The sequence below is a fragment of the Pleurodeles waltl genome, chromosome 4_1 (genome assembly GCF_031143425.1).
Source record: "Pleurodeles waltl isolate 20211129_DDA chromosome 4_1, aPleWal1.hap1.20221129, whole genome shotgun sequence".
NCBI classification, from domain to species: domain Eukaryota; kingdom Metazoa; phylum Chordata; class Amphibia; order Caudata; family Salamandridae; genus Pleurodeles; species Pleurodeles waltl.
The window spans coordinates 359678472-359696512 of record NC_090442.1 but is presented as its reverse complement, the minus strand read 5'-3'; positions in this window follow the sequence as shown (position 1 = coordinate 359696512).

The following is an 18041-nucleotide window of genomic DNA, read 5'->3' as shown; positions in this document are numbered from 1 at the left end:
GGTGTGCGTTGATTTTTCTGGTGCGCACATATGATGCGTCATCGAGTTTTCACAGAGGGCAGGCTTTGCATAGATTTCCAGCACATAGACTGGGATCCTCTTGGGGTTGCTTTGAATGCATTGAAATCCTGGGTGTTCAGGACAAAGTCATGGGGGTTGCGTCGATCCGGTGGGCGTTGCGTGGAAATTTCTGCCTCACGGCAGGCACAGCGTCAATTCCTCTCAGGAAGTCGGGCTGCATTGTTCCAGTTCAGCTTTCCATCGATCCAGTGGGCCGTTCTTCGAATTTCCGGTTGCAACAATGGCACTGCGTCGATCTCCACGTCGGGAAGTTGGGCTGCGTCGTTCTGGTTTAGCGTGCGGTGATTTTCTCACTGCGAGGCAGGCTGTGTGTCCTTTCTTGCAGGCTGTGCATCGATTTACACGGCACAAGGAGTTCTTTTGCAGAGATGAAGTATTTTTGGTCCTGAGACTTCAGGGAACAGGAGGCAAGCTCTAGGCAAGCCCTTTGAGAGCACTTCTCAGCGCAGCCAGAACACAGCAAGACATCAGGGCAACAGCAGGGCAGCAGTCCTTTGCAGAAAAGCAGTCAGTTGAGTCCTTTGGGAAGCCAGGCAGTTCTTTTAGGTAGGTTGCAGGTTCTGGTTCAGGGATTCTTCACCAGTGGTATATTGTCCAAAAGTGTCTGACTTCAGAAGTGTCTTGTGTAGTAGAAGTGTCTTGTGAAGTAGAAGTGTCTGAGTTGGTAGGGTCAGAGACCCTGCCTAAATACCCAAATGTGCCTTTGAAGTGGGGGAGACTTCAAATAGTGGCTTAGAAGTGCACAAGGTCCCCTTTCAGTTCCATCCTGTCTGGCAGGGTCCCAGTAGTGGGTGTGGCAGTACTTTGTGTGTGGGCAGGCTACTGTCATTTGACATGTGAGTGTCAGGCCCTCCACTCTCCCAGCCCAGGAAGACCCATTCAATATGCAGATGTGTGCAAGTGTGACTGAGCATCCTGTGTTTGGGGTTGTCTGACTGAATGCACAAGGGAGCTGTCAACTAAACCTAGCCAGACATGGACTGTAAGGCACAGAAGGATTTAAGTGTAGAGAAATGCTCACTTTCCAAAAGTAGCACTTCTAAAATAGTAATCTAAAATCCAACTTCACCAGTAAGCAGGACTTTCTATTACCATTCTGGCCATATTAAATATGACCTGGCTACTCCTTTCAGATCAAGATCTACCACTCAAACAGTATAAGAGGGTAGCACAATGCTATCCTATGAAAGGAGCAGGCCTCACAGCAGTGTAAAACAAATTTAGGAGTTTTATGCTACCAGGACATCTAGAACACAAATGTTCATGTCCTGCCTGTTACCTACATAGCACCCTGCCCTATGGGCTACCTAGGCCTACCTTAGGGGTAACGTATATGTAGAAAAAGGGGAGTTTAAGGCTTGGCAATTACTTTTAAATGCCAATTCAAAGTGGCAGTGAAACTGCACACACAGGCACCGCAGAGGCAGGCCTGAGATATGGTTAGGGGGCTACTTATGTGGGTGGCACAACCAGTGCTGCAGCCCATTAGTAGCATTTAATTTACAGGCCCTGGGCACATGTAGTGCTCTTGACTAGGGACTTACAAGTAAATTAAATAAGCCAATTCGGTATGAGCCAATGTCACCATGTTTTAAGGAGAGAGCATATGCACTTTAGCACTGATTAGCAGTGGTAAAGTGTGCAGAGTCCTAAAGCCAGCAAAAATGAGGTCAGAAAAAGAGAAGGAAGAAGGCAAAAAGTTTGGGGGTGACCCTGCAGAAAGGCCATTTCCAACAAACACTCTTTGTTATAAAAACTTCACACAGGCCAAAGAAGATTAGAGATGTCATTTCAGCAAGAGGAGCCATCCTATCCTATGTGCCACTTCATTGCAACTTTGCTGATTGTAGCCCTGTCTCTACAACCAATCGAGAAGCCAACAAGCAGACCCCTGTTTTAAGGTATGGGTGCCGGAGTTCCTTCCAGGGACTAGTATAGGCAGAAAGGGCTATCACTCTCACGTAAATGCTAGAAGTGTAAGTAGGAATTTGTAGGCACACGTTTATTCCAAAATGCTGGGACTGTTTATCTGTTTCTCACTCATGGTAACAATCCTTACTATGATGTGTTTCATCCTCCGAATCATTGAGGCTCAAGTCTTTTATCATGGAATGCAGTCTTTCCAATAATAGCATTGAGAACTGTCATGCATCTGAGAGCAAGGGGAAGGATCTGCCAATGCAATGTCCGTGTGGAGTCAGTGTCATGTTTTCGTTTCTGCCACAAACCACCTTTACTTCCTAGGTTTTGGTGAGGAGCTGCTTGCTAGCCAAAATGGTTAGGCTGACAGCTTCCAACCAGTGAGGGAACAACTCAGTCACCCACACTTGATGGTGCTGCCACCCAAAAACCAGCAGTCTTACCCCCATAGTAAGAGTCGTACGACAGTGCTCTACAGTAATTCTTGTGTTACACTACCATCCCATAGAATAATTTGAGACCATTCCAATTCTCTTTGATTGGCTTCTTTTTGTTTTTTCAAACTTACCCTCATTCCTACTGCTGGACTGTCTTCCATTAATGGAGTTTGAGCTGGCCAACTTGGAAAGTTATACTGTGGCTGAGTTTAAAAGTTCTACAAGGAAAGTGAACTACAAAAAGGCAGAAAGCAATGTTGAGGCCAGCTGAGAAGTTATGAAACACTAGCGCAACAAGAAGAGCAGTCTGGTAGAGTTTCAACCTGGCTAGAAGGTGTGGGGTACAGAGTCTTTGGAGCAAAGAGCTCTCTATGATCGCTATCAATATGAGGTGAAAGACCAAAGGGGAATTCCACATACCTGGTGGACCTCAAGACCCCTATGGGTTGTTCCACATGAACCGCCTCAAACCACACTTCGAGAAGTTCGAAGTCAGCATGCTCGTGGTGATGGATAAAGGGGTAGAATGGGAGAACAAGCTTCTACCTGACCTCCTATCGGCCAAAGCGCATGATGGGTCAATAGAGGGTGTCAATCTCTTCCCTATTCTGACCCCAGAAGAGCAGAGAGGCTCTCACCAGTTGCAGGGCCAACGTTCCTCTATGTTCTCCCTCACCCATGGGCTCACACATTTGTATACTCATGATATCAACACTGGAGACAGCCCCCCTGTTAAAAATAAAGGCCCATATTTATACCTTTTTAGCGTCGCATTTGTGCCGCTTTTTGATGCAAAAACGGTACAAACTTCAAAATACAATTGTATTTTGCAAGTTTGCGATGTTTTTGTGTCAAAAAATGGCGCAAATGCGGCTCTAAAAGAGTATAAATAGGGGTCAAAATGTACATGCTGTCAGACAAGGTGAGGGCCAGTATCAAGGAGGATTGTGTAAAGAGGTACTACATGTACCCAGGGCCTGTAAATTAAATGCTACAAGTGGCCTGCAGCACGTATTGTGCCAGCCATTTAAGTAGCCCTTTCAACTTTTCTCAGGCCCGCCATTGTAGACTGTGTGTGGGGTTTTGAACTGCCATTTTGACCTGGCAGTATAATCCTTTGTCATTCCTAAACCTTCCTTTTTAGGGTTGAGTGTGCAAGTGTTCTGGCCTCTGTTGTAATCTCTACGTGAGCTTTTATCCACGCCCATGTTACACCCATCACTTTCATTTGTTCATGGGCTTGTCTTTTAAAATTTGCTTGCTTTCATTTGTGAAAGGCATGCATAGGTCATGCCTCAGTGTTTAGCTCTCCTCGAGCGCACCGGCCAACTACTGAAAACATACGAGACTCCATATTTTCAGCATGATTTCTGGACCACTTTTTTCTTTTTATTTCCTACACAGCGCATAATTTTTTTTTTGTAAAGTTTTCCCGTCCCATCTACACCATCGCCCTCCCTCCCCTTGAGATTTGCCGTGGCCATCGCTGCACATATGCATTGCCATGCGTCCCCTAAATTACAACGCTAATAACTCTAACTCAAGCAAATTCAACACCCATTGCACTTCAAATGCTTATTATTCTTTGCCTATTATACATTTCTGTGTAACTCTTTCCTTTTTTTCCTCTCACCTTCCATCCTCCCTCCTTTCCCCTCGCTTGCTCTCTCTCCCCGCCTCATTTTTTTTTTTTTATTCTTCGCATTTGTTTGATTTAAAGTACATTTCACGCATCCACATTTTGTCAAATTCACTGAAAGGATGACGTTTCATTCTCGGATTGTTGATGAAAATATTAATATTTCAAATGAGGGCAGATCTCAGTAGCACTGATTGAGAATGTAAACACTGGATTGCAGAGGGACTCACAGTTATATTATGTTATGTATTGTATTTGTAAGCTTTTTTAGTTGAAAAATAAGTGTCTTGTGATTCCTTCGGAATGTAGAGCGCATAGAGGATGATGCTGGGAATTAAAGATGGTGCTATTGGATGCAGGCTGCAGTCCAGGGTACTCTTATCTCACCAGTAACCCGAGGTCAACCTTCAAAGTACCAAATATACATGAAACACAAGGGCACGCGACAACAGCTGAAAGAGAAGTTCTCGAATTGTGAAATGGGTATAAGAGGCACAATAAACATGTAGGCAATGGGGGGATTTGAGACCACCCTCTCACTGCTTCAACCGCTCGTATATAAGTTAATGGTCTGATCCAGTGGGGGTTAACATCAAAGACGTCATTTCATCTAAAAATGGCAGCCCGATCGTTTTAGGTCACAGGGACACCGTGGTGCCCGTCCTGGGCTTTAATTTTACAAACGAATGCATTGTGGGAGATGTAGTCTTGACTCACTTCAATACAAACAAGAAGACTGTGCTATCTCGTTATTTGCAAGAGTGATAGGTGAAAATGTTACTGGGGTGCGGCAAATACTCTTTTGTATACCTGAAAGATTAATTCTGGGAGCTATAGACTTGGTGCATATTAATTGAACTAATTAGACTAAAGTACACAAACGGAGGACAGGAAATTAGGTGACATTGGATTATGCAGATAGGTGCAATATAGAACATATAGGGGGTCATTCTGACCTCGGCGGTAAAAGGCCCTTACCGCCGGTCAGAAGTCCGCCATTCTACCGCCGCGGCCGCGGTAAACCGCCACGGTCATTCTGACCACCAACTGTGAAACCGCCAAAAATCCGACATCCAAGGAAGGCCGCCTCATTAGCGGGCCGCGGAAAACTGGAGATGACCAAACCTCCACCGTCACGCCAACACAAACACGCCCATGCCATTCTGACCCACGAATCCACGCGGCGGTCTTTCAACCGCGGTATTCCATTGGCGGTACACACCGCCGCGCTCAAAATACACACACAGCTCCAAAACACAGCCACATTGGACAATTTGAAATACACACACCTGACACACATACAAACAACACTCCCACACATCCAATCAACTATAAAACACACACCCACATCACCCACAAACCCCCACTAGTTGGAAATCGGAGAGAAGGCGATAGAGATAGAGATAGAGAGAGCGAGCACAGCAATCGAAAACCCCAACACACACAGGAACCCAACTTCATCACCCACACCACATTTACGCACACATCACCACATATCACCACGCACATCACCACAAACACCACCCCACACCTCATCCACACCACCCCATGGCACCCCAAAGACACCCCAGGTTCTCGGACCAAGAACTCAGGGTCATGGTGGAGGAAATTATAAGGGTTGAGCCCCAGCTCTTCGGCACACAGGTGCAGCACACCACTATAGCAAGGAAGGCTGAGCTATGGCAAAGGATCGTAGACAGGGTCAACGCTGTGGGACAGCATCCCAGAAATCGAGAAGATATCAGAAAGCGGTGGAACGACCTACGGGGGAAGGTGCGCTCGATGGTGTCGCGACACAACATCGCTGTGCAGAAGACTGGAGGCGGACCCCCACCCACTCCACCCCAATTCACAGCATGGGAGCAAGAGGTAGTAAACATCCTGCATCCTGATGGCCTCGCTGGAGTACACGGAGGAATGGACTCTGGTAAGTCGAATCTCAACTACTTCACCCCCCCCAACCACCAGCATGCCAACCCCCCCCTCACCCCCAATCTCAACCCCCAGAACACAACCTCCCTGCCAATGTCTCACCAGCACAGCCCACCCTAAACAATACCAACCCCTGAATGCCAACACAAACCATAGACAGCCACCACCAAAGCATGACCATTGCTCATACCCATACACCCCCCCCCCCACCACCCTCACAACACCTCCCACAAGGGAATGCCAGCACTGGGGGACAAGGGCACTCAAAATGCACGCCATGGCACACACAGAAACAATAACCATACTCCTTTACCCCTGCAGGGCCCGAACGCCAACACACCGCCACGGAGGGTCCAGATTTGTCCATCCCACCCCCAGAACAGGCCCCCAGCGAGGACAGCAGCTCTGTCGACCTAGAACCTGATGACCAGCCCGGACCATCGGGGACCTCTGGACAGTCTGTTCCCCACACACAGACACAGGCCACAGCAGACCCAACCCCCTCTGGGAACACCAGCACAGCTCCCACCCAGCGGGCCCATGCCTCTGTCTCGCGGACGCGTCAATCAGTGGTGTGTCCACCACTACAGGGCACCCAGGCTGACCCAACACCCCAACAACAACAGGGACCTGGGGGCAGTGGTAGTGGGCACACCGTCCAAGGGGACAGAGGCCCGGGGAAACAGGGCAACTGGGAGGGCTGCTGTGCGACAGGGGGGGGAGGACAGGCCCAGGGAACCGACTCTCCAAGAGGCCCTCACCACCATCATGGGAGCATACCATCACTCCCAGGAAGCGATGGCGACGGTACTGGCCAGGTTCACCGAGATCCAGGCACAGTAGGAGGAACGGTACATGGGGTTCAGCAATGAACTCAGGAACATCGCTACCGCTATGGGGACCATAGTCCAGGCCCTCAACCGGATAGAAACCACATTGCGGGACCATGTGGCACCACAAAGGGCCCCTGTCACTAGCCAGGAACAGCCTACCACCTCCGCCGGCGCTAGTGGTCAGGAGGCCCCCACAGAACGACGGCCCACCAGAACCCCACCTCCTGCTGAAGAACAACCACCCCGCAAGAGGAACCTGAGATCTCACAGGAAGACAGAGTAGGATGCCAAGACCCCCGCCAGCATAAGATACCCCCTGATGTCATCCCACTGACCCACAGTGTCACCCTGTCCAACCTTGAACTGCCCCTGCTCCATCCTTCCACAGGCATATGGAAAATGCACCTGTGAAACTGAGAACTGGGCTATGCCATGGACATAACTCCACCCTCACCCATCACCGTTTTAATATCATGTACCAATACCTAGCACTATAAATAAATCACTCATTGCACTGAAATCATTCAGGAGTCAGCCTGTATTATTTACAAATGTATAACACATTACTGATCAATAATGTTCTGTTATTTTTGTGATGACAACATACCGATGTCAATAAGCATTAGTCCATGGGCTAACCAAGCAGAAGTCACGCAGTGGGTCATACAGCACTGAAAAGGGAAGGGAAAATCAAACATCAGTTTAAAAGAACTGGGGGGAAATACACAAAGTAAAGATGCAGGGGGCTTTCAGTAAATGTTAAATGGCGTGGGTGATTCTTACCTGTGTGCTACTGAAAATACTGTTGGATAACTCTGTCCCTGTTGTCTGGGTCGTCCTCTTCGTCTTCCTCCTCTTCACTCTCCGCAGGCTCCACAGCTGCTTCAACACCACCATCTGGACCATCCTCCTGCAGGAAAGGCACCTGACGTCGCAATGCCAGATTGTGAAGCATACAGCAGGCCACGATGATCTGGCACACCTTCTTTGGTGAGTACATCAGGGATCCCCATGTCATATGCAGGCACCTAAACCTGCCTTCAGGAGGCCAAAGGTTCTTTCTATGATCCTCCAATTCGCCCATGGGCCTCATTGTACCGTTCCTCTGCCCTGGTCCGGGGATTCCTTACTGGGGTCAATAGCCAAGGCAGGTTGGGGTAACCAGAGTCACCAATTAGCCACACACGTTGTCTCTGTAGCTGTTCCATCACATAAGGGATGCTGCTATTACGCATCACATACGCGTCATGCACTGACCCAGGGAACTTGGCATTAACATGGGAGATGTACTGGTCAGCCAAACAGACCACCTGGACGTTCATAGAATGGTAACTTTTCCTGTTTCTGTACACCTGCTCATCGTCTTTTGGGGGTACTAAAGCCACATGGGTCCCATCAATGGCACCAATTATGTTGGGGATATGTCCAAGGGCATAAAAATCACCCTTCACAGTGGCCAAATCAACCTCCTCAGGGAATACAATGTAGCTCTGCATGTGTTTCGTCAGGGCAGACAACACTCTAGACAACATTTTTGAAAACATAGGCTGAGACATTCCAGATGACATGGCCACTGTTGTCTGGAATGAGCCACTTGCCAAAAAATGGAGGACTGACAGAACCTGCACTAGAGGGGGAATTCCTATGGGTTGGCGGATGAGGGACATCAGGGCTGGCTCCAGCTGGGCACACAGTTCATGTATAGTGGCTCGGTCAAGTCGGTATCGTAGTATGATATGGCGTTCTTCCATTGTCGACAGGTCCACCAGCGGTCGGTACACGCGAGGATTCATCCTTCTCCTCGCAAGTCCCAGCGCACGGTGCCTAGGAAGGACAACATGGAGCACAGAGTCAAGCAAATCACAGGTACGTTCACCACAGCATGCCGAGCACACGATTATCTATGTATTGAAAGGCGTGTATGTGTGGCAATGCAAGGCCTAGGCCTGTGTGACGCAGTACAAATTATGCAATGTGGGCCCTTGAAATGGCGGCTGCCTGACCTGTGAAGTGGGACAATGGGATGTGAGGTCAATGCGCTGGCGTGGCACACCGTGGCGGTAGGCGGTCGAAGACCGCTATACGAAGCCGCATTGGCTAACATTGAAGCCTATGGGTTTCAGGAGCCAATGACGAGGTGCGCCGGCGGTCGCGGTACGCACCGCCGCGGTACGCACCGCCGCGGGCGTGACCGACATTTTCTATCTGCTTAATCACTCGAGACCTGATCATCCACAGGAGAGGACCTATACTGCAAGTGCTGCTGTGACCTCGGTCTGGAAGTGACAATGGCTGCTGCGACTGGGGAAAGGGCCCCTGCCTTCACGTCTGAGGAGTTGGAGAATCTTGTGGATGGGGTCCTCCCCCAGTATGCGTTACTCTACGGTCCTCCAGACCAACAGGTAAGTACACTGGGTGCACATTGAATGGGCTATGCCTGTGTGGAGTGGGGTGGATGTAAGTTGGTGGGGTGGGGGGCGAATGAGGAGTGCAACGCACGACAGATGAGAGCATGTGCCATATGGCAAGGTTGGGGAGGGGGGGCCAATCGCATCTAACATGCAGAAAATTGATGAATTTTTCCTTCCCACCCTGTACATGTCAAATAGGTCAGCGCCCATCAGAAAGTGGACATTTGGCGTGCCATCGCCAAGGAAGTCCGGGCCCTGGGGGTCCACGTCAGACGGGGCACCCACTGCCGCAAGAGGTGGGAGGACATCCGCCGCGGGACCAGGAAGACCGCCGAGTCACTGCTGGGGATGGCCTCCCAACCTAGGAGGGGTGCCAGTCGTACCCTGACCCCCCTGATGTCCCGGATCCTGGCAGTGGCCTACCCTGATTTGGATGGGCGCTTGAGGACATCACAGCAGACACAAGGGGGTGAGTATCAGCACATTCTGCTATCTCTCTGCGCAGTGGAGGTGTCTGGGTGGGGGAGGAGGGTTGTGGGTGACATTAGGCCAGGGTGCTTTCTGTAGTTTAGTCCTCTCCTTTAGGCATGGCCCTGTGCTCCCGGCCCCACCTCTGTAGGGTGACAAGTACAGCTATCGATGGTCCAGCATCACACATGTGCACGTTTGTCGTCTCTAGACCTGTTGTCCTAGTCAGAAGTACTGAGTAGTGTACCCCGAATGCGCGGCTTAGTGCATGAGGCTCCTGTGTCTGTCCTCTCCGCCAACGGTGTTGACATTGCATGCACTCAACCTGGTCTTCATTTTTCTCCCCCCACCCTTCTTCTTCATCTTCTTGTGCATGTGTGGCATTAGCATAATCAGGCGGAGGAGAATTGGCATCGGAGCACGAGGGAGCTGCAAGTCACAAGGCCCCGGAGGGCCCAGGAACAGACACCGAGGGCACCAGTGATCCGGAGGGCGAGGGGAGCACCACAACGGGGACCGGTGGTGACACCAGCGACACCGACACGTCCTCGGATGGGAGCTCCCTAGCGGTGGCGGCAACATCCGGGCCCCCCTCCTCTACAGGTACAGCCGCCACCCAGCGCACCAGCCCCGCCCTCCCAGCAGCCCCTCAGCCTACGCTCCGTGCCCGCTCGCCCAGGAAGGCGGGCGTCTCCTTCGCCCCAGGCACCTCAGCCCCTGCCCCTGTTACCCCTGCTGCCCTCAGTGAGGAGGTCATTGACCTCCTGAGGACCATCATTGTTGGGCAGACTACCCTTTTGAATGCCATCCAGGGGGTAGAAAGGGAGGTGCATCGGAGCAATGCCTACCTGGAGGGCATTCATTCGGGTCAGGCTGCCCATCAACGATCGTTCAATGCTCTGGCCTCAGCACTGACGGCAGCCATTGTCCCAGTTTCCAGCCTCCCTCTTCTGACTGCCTCCACCCTGTCTCTGTCTCCTGTTCCTCAGCCTATCCCATCCACACCATCAGACCAGCCTGCACACACCTCAACACCCAAGGGCAGCTAATCCAGACACAAGCACCACAGAACCCACAAGCATTCACGCAAGCAACACCCAGATGCAGACATTCCAACAGTCACTACCACCTCTGTGTCCCCCTCCTCCTCGTCTCCCTCCTCCCTCCCTGTGACGTCTACACTCACACCTGCATGCACACCACCATCAGCCAGTGCTTCCATCACCAGCACACCCTCCAGTACAGTCCGCACACGTGCAGTCACCACCCCCACTACCATTTACACGTCCCCTGTGTCCTCTCCCACTGTGTCTGTCACCCTCTCTTCCAAGACACACAAACGCAGGCAGACACCCACCCAACAGCCATCCACCTCACGACAGCCTCCAGCACAAGCACCTGCACCCAAAGACAGCACACCTGACTCTCCTACAACCACATCCTCTTCCTCCACTCCCATCACCACTTCTCCTACCCTTTACCTTGGTCCTAAAAAACTTTTCCTCGCTAATCTTAACCTCTTTCCCTCCACTGACCCACCCCCTCCATCTGCAAAGAGTCCCAAGAGCACCTCAGCCACCACCAGCCCAGCTTCGAGTGTCACTGTGGTGCATGGGTTCTGGAGTCCACCCTTTGCCAGCAGTGACACTTCAATCAGCAGCAAGGGGACAGCCAGCCCCCCCCCAAGCAAGAGGACCAGGAAACTAAAGGGCCGCCGTGAGAGGACTGACACTGCTGCCCCCAAGGAGCAAAGTTCGCCCACTTCACCAGCCACAACATCTAGGGGAGGCAAGGGCCTGAGAGCCCCATCTAAGGAGCGAAAGGGCAGCAGGGCGGAGAAGTCAGCCAGCAGGAGCGCGGAGCAGGAGGGGCCCACAAGCCCCATCCCGGGTGTTAGGGAGGACACCAAAGGGCCCAGGACTCCGTCACCGAAGGGTCCAGCAACAGCACAGTCGGAGGGCGACTGAGCAGGGAGTCCAGGCCAGGTCTGGCTCCCTTGACTCACTGGACGAGCACCGCTGAAGAGGGCCCTGCCGTGCAGAAGAGCACCGCTGAACAGGGCCCCGCCGTCTCAAGCACCACTCCGCTGGGCCCTTCCTGTCAAGCACCGCTCCGCTGGACCCTTCCTGTCAAGCACCGCTCCGCTGGGCCCCGCCGTCTCAAGCACCGCTCCGCTGGGCCCTTCCTGTCAAGCACCGCTCCGCTGGGCCCCGCCGTCTCAAGTACCGCTCCGCTGGGCCCTTCCTGTCAAGCACCGCTCCGCTGGGCCCCGCTGTCTCAAGCACCGCTCCGCTGGGCCCTTCCTGTCAAGCACCGCTCCGCTGGGCCCTTCCTGTCAAGCACCGCTCCGCTGGGCCCCCCCGTCTCAAGCACCGCTCCGCTGGGCCCTTCCTGTCAAGCACCGCTCCGCTGGGCCCCCCGTCTCAAGCACCGCTCCGCTGGGCCCTTCCTGTCAAGCACCGCTCTGCTGGGCCCGCCGTCTCAAGCACCGCTCCGCTGGGTCCTTCCTGTCAAGCACCGCTCTGCTGGGCACCGCTGTCTCAAGCACCGCTCCGCTGGGCCCCGCCGTCTCAAGCACCGCTCCGCTGGGCCCTTCCTGTCAAGCACCGCTCTGCTGGGCCCCGCCGTCTCAACCACCGCTCCGCTGGGCCCTTCCTGCATGCACTGTTAACGGTTCACTGTGCCCACCATGCCTCCTCCTTGACCAGTGGAGACTGTAATCCACCTGATGGACTGTGGCTTTGCACTCCCCAGGATGGAACAGTGGGCAACCCACCTACTGTATAGACTTGAGAGACTGTGGCTTTGCACTCCCCAGGATGGCACAGTGGGCAACCCACCTACTGTATAGACTTGAGAGACTGTGGCGTTGCACTCCCCAGGATGGCACAGTGGGCAACCCACCTACTGTAGAGACTTGAGAGACTGTGGCTTTGCACTCCCCAGGATGGCACAGTGGGCAACCCACCAACTGTAGAGACTTGAGAGACTGTGGCTTTGCACTCCCCAGGATGGCACAGTGGGCAACCCACCTACTGTAGAGACTTGAGAGACTGTGGCTTTGCACTCCCCAGGATGGCACAGTGGGCAACCCACCTACTGTAGAGACTTGAGAGACTGTGGCTTTGCACTCCCCAGGATGGCACAGTGGGCAACCCACCAACTGTAGAGACTTGAGAGACTGTGGCTTTGCACTCCCCAGGATGGAACAGTGGGCAACCCACCTACTGTAGAGACTTGAGAGACTGTGGCTTTGCACTCCCCAGGATGGCACAGTAGGCATGGTGGCCCCTTCGTGGATCTGGCGTCGTGGACTCATGTGGCTGTGGTGCACCCCCCTTCCATTCCCCCTGAGGTGCCTGTAGTTTTTTCATCAGATGCCCCTGCAGTGTTCTCTCCAGAGGACTCAGGTCTCCTGTGTGGGCTTTGCCCTTGTGTTGTTACACTTTGGCCCACGGACACTTCGATTTTCTTTTGATGTGCAGGACTAATTGCCTCGGTTATCCATTGCACTGTATATAGAATTATTTTGATATTGATTTTTTGGCTAGTTGAGCATTACTTTTCAGAGCCTATTTTGTACATAAATTTTTATTCACAATTTAATTATGTCTGCATTTTTCAGGGGGGTTTGGGTGGTGTCACTGTGACTTGTTGCTCTGCATTGGTGTGTACATAATTTGGGGGGGTGGGAGTCGCATATGTGTGTGCCGTAAGCTTTCCTCCTCCCCCCTCCCGTGTGTCGTAGGTGCTGTACTCTCCGTTGTCGTCTGCGCCGGCGTTCGTACTCGTGGTAGATGAGCAGGTAGACGAGAGCAGGTAGGATGTTTAATTCGGGTTCCATGCTGTCCTCCTTCCTCGTGGAGTGCGTAGAGGTGAGCGTTTTCCCGTTCGTAGTCTGTTTCCGCCGTGTTTTTATCGGCGGGGCTCCCGCCCCGGAAAAGGTGGCGGATTGGTGAGTTATAATACTGTGGGCGGTACATTGTCTGCCGCCTGTCTGTTGGCGGTGACCGCCGCGCTGTTTGTCTGTACCGCCGTGGCGGGCGGAGTGTTAATGTGGCGGGCTGTGTTGGCGGTTCCCGCCAGGGTCAGAATTCCATTTTTTGGACCGCCAGCCTGTTGGCGGGTTGGCCGCCGCTTTATCACCGACCGCCAGGGTTAGAATCACCCCCATAATCTTTATGCGATATAAACTGAGTCAAACATACGAAAAACACATTATTATAAAGGTTTTGTAGTGTCCTCGATGGTCGTAATTTATATCTACACTGACAGGACCAAGCATCATTCTGTCACTATGACGTCATTTACTCCCACTAGCACAAAAATACACTGTTTTAAGGAAACTTTAGTTAAATTCAGGTTAATAAAACGAAAATAAGTTTCCACGTCATTGGTTTTTATTGGAATATTCCTAATTGAAATAGTTTGATAAATCAACACTTTAAAAAAGTTAAATTGGGGTACTAAACGGTTTTTAACATATTTTTAAATAGTTTTCAATTAAATGTGGCACCAGATTATCTAGTTTTTGTCATCCGTCCCGAATGTAGATTATTGACTTTCGAAGTTGATTTCGTTCTTTTTTACAATTTCTTTTCAGAGTTTGGTAAGGAAATGTAATGCCCTCCTTTTCACTCACTTTATGTTTCGTTTTGTTCTTTTATATGCCTCTGGAGAATTTCTATTTTCATTTTTAATTTGCCCAGTTTCTTTTCATTTACAAATATTGTTTTCTACAGTACAATATATATTTGGAAAGATGTATGTGTTTTAAGGGCATATTCAAAGAACTGAGCGCATTCATTTTGGCGGAACCTCTGCCAGCATGAAGGAAGACTTTCCACTGTAACAAGTTAGGGATAAAGGGACATATTTTTAATTATTTCACGCAACGCAGCAAGACACCTTGCTGCGTTGCATGACAGGGAGAGGACAGGATTGCGCCAGATCAATCAAGATATGACACATATCTGTCCTCTGAGTGCGCTAGCGCACAAACTGCTGCCCAGCGCCAACGCAGGCACCATGGTGCCAGGGTGCCTTCGTTACAGGCAAGATTGTTTGGTGCAGAAGGGTGGCCATGACGATTTGAATTGGCTCGCTTATGCCAACTGTTTTACTTTTCATTTCCAATTTAAGTGGCAAGAAAAGTCCAGTTAGAAATTTACAATGCTGATAGGTCTAACTCGAGCAAATGCGAGACCCATTCCATTGCAAATGCCTGTTAATACATATGTCACCCATACAGTAGGTAACTGATTGAAGGGGGTTGAGAACCCTTCTCAAGCAGAAATCACCATTCTTCTCAGGGTGAAGTAACAAGTCAACTCTAAATTAACCTGTGCTTAATCCCTTGGGTAGCTTAGCACAGAGCAGTCAGGCTTAACTCAGAGGCAATGTGTAAAGTATCTGTGCAACACCTCAAACAGTAGCACAGTGAAAAAATACCACAAAAGAATCCCACACCAGTTTAGAAAAATAGAGTAATTTTTAAAAATAAAGCAAAACCAAAATGACAAAAATCCAATCACTAGAACTAGAGATATGCAGTTCGAAAGATTTAAGTGAAACAGAGCAAAAAAGCAGAGTGCCAACTGTAGTCATTGATCATGCTGACACAGATATGTTAATTAAAATTATTAATTGGCCAGCAGAATGCACGAGTTATACTAAAATGATTAAAAATGGATGAAATATTGAAAATGCTTAATAAAAATGTAATAATATGTCATATTGAAATGTATTATGTATGTTTTGCATTATATTGTAGAGTTAACTTAGACAAAGTTGTGGCCTAGTTTTGCCAGGCCTCATGCAGAAGCTGAATAATCGGGCAATGTAGAAAAGCTGATGCGTTGAACTGACCCTGATCACTTATGTTAATAAAATTTGCTTAGCTAGAATATTCTGCAATGACTCAATGGACAGGAGATGAGGGAATCAAATTTGTATCAAACCCGGTGTAAAGCAGATGAGATGTATTTTCCCAGGACTCGAACAATAGAGGCACTGATTGGAGAAGAAGATGCAACATTTTTGATACCTGATGAGCCAGATGATGACATCATAAAGTGAACCAACCGACAGCCTGCGAACAGTGAAATATTAGAATTCATAGATTTGTAAAATAAAAGTAATTGGCTAGCGTCATATAGGGTGATTAATTGGCCAATTAGGTTTTGGGGAATAGGCTGGGTAACTTTAATATAATGTCATGAAAAAGGGGAAAAACTTCAGAACTGATGGGGAGATGTTAGAGGCAGATGACCGGGAGAGACCTTTCACTGAAAATGATTTGTGATTCTGTCATTGGGCTCATGCTCTTGAGAGCCTGATGCGATGCTGATCGATTGATTACCTGAAGACAAAGACTGACTTGGTTGCTGATTCATACTGTGGATAGGTAGCTATGACAATGTGACTGATTTACTTTTTATGTCTTTTCTTTCTAGGTATCAACTGCGCTGTTTTTATAGTTTTTCTCCTAGCTAGATGTTTTTCTAAATTCATGTTCCAAACTGTTTTCGCATAAAGTCCCTCATGCCAATGCTAATCTGGGTTAGGTAGGGTTCGTAGTCTGAGACGTTGACATATACGGTGACAAATGATTGATTAACTGATTTGCAGAATTCTGCTATTCATGTTAACATATTCTTCTTTATTGGCTTGTGTTGAGGCATTAGAACGCATGTTTTCTCAAGTACTGATTAGGTTATGTTATTGGTGGTCACAAATGAATTAATCTTGGGTGAATTGAATAAAGATTGAATTAACCTTATGACTTAGTATTGTAACAAATAGGGAAATAAAATTGATAAAACGTATAATTGAGTTGTGGTTATTCATGAGATGTTGACGCTATTCACTGATGGTTAATGTTTTTGCTTATTTATTATTCATCTGTGTATTGGCTATTGACGTGCATCGATTACTACATAGCTAGGATACTCCATGCAAATCAAAAGGTTCATCGACCTATACGCGTCCCCTTGTAAGTTTACTTACTAAGGACCAGGCGCGCTAACAGTCACAAGTCACAAGTTCAGGCCAAATGAATACAGAGACCAGGTTAGGCCTGCTGAACGAAGTACCTTAAATTCTGGTGCGCTTTCTGCACTGCCTCACATTGTGAGGCTTGTGTTGGGACATGTTCCGCTGGGTTGAATCCAATGAAATTGAGTGGCGAGGCTTTGCAAAGGTTCCGCATTGTGTCACACCCATTCTGTTAAGCTGGCAGCTGAGCAGCGAGGCTTGGTGAGTCTTGGAGCAACACACAAAGACTAACTGCCAACTAGAAATAGTCATGTGATCTAGGATAGAGGCTGCAGGCATTAAATGATTCGGACAAGAAAAATTCCAACTTTCTAAAAGTGGAATTTTCATAATTGTGTTGTAAATCCGACTCTACAATTAAAGATGGTTTTAATTTACAATTCTTTAGAGGCCAAACTCAAAATGTCTAGCTGCTCCCAATTGAAAGTTATCTCTTCTTACGTGTAATAAGGTAACCAAATGTTATCCTAGAGTACAGACAGGCCTTGCAATAGTGAAAAAACAATTTAGGAGTTTTTCAGTACCAGTAGGTGTAAAAGTTAAAAGTACAACTTTTTAAATGAGCTGTACCCTGCCCTACGGAGTGTTTAGGGCCTACCTTAAGGGTGACTTACATATATTAGAAAGGAAGATTTGGGCCTGGCAAAAGGTTTATTTCGGCAGGATGAAATGGCATTTTAAAATGGCACACAGGCTGTTTATGGTGAGATCATATTTACATCTATACATAAAATTCATATTGTTGACATTTTGTCTTTCAAAGTGAAGAATGTATGGAGGGAATGGCCATCATTGTTGTAATTTTCTCTAATTTTTACCTTATCTGTTTTACTGGCATTAGAACTCTGTGCACTTTATCACTGCCAAACAATGGTAAAGTGCCTGTGCTCCCCAATTAAGCATGGTTAAAATTGTTTGCCCCTGTTTGACATATTTAACTTGCCTATGGTATAGAAAGTGCACCCAGGGCTGGAAGTTTAATGTCACCTGTCCATTGCAGCACTAATGGTGTCATCCACAAGGATATAAACACCTGCTGTCAGTCCCATCAAAATAACCCTTTTCGAAAGGTGGGAAACCCTGCTTTTAAATCTTAATAAGTCACTGTCTACTTCTCTTTATTACCACAAGCTAGGGTGTCTGATAGTTCAGAGTGGAACATGTGCAAAATTAAAGTTGGCATGTTCCTCCAGTGACTAGCCCTCAAATGCTAATTTCACTGGCAGGACTATTGCTGGAACCTGGAAAATGTCAAAGGATAACT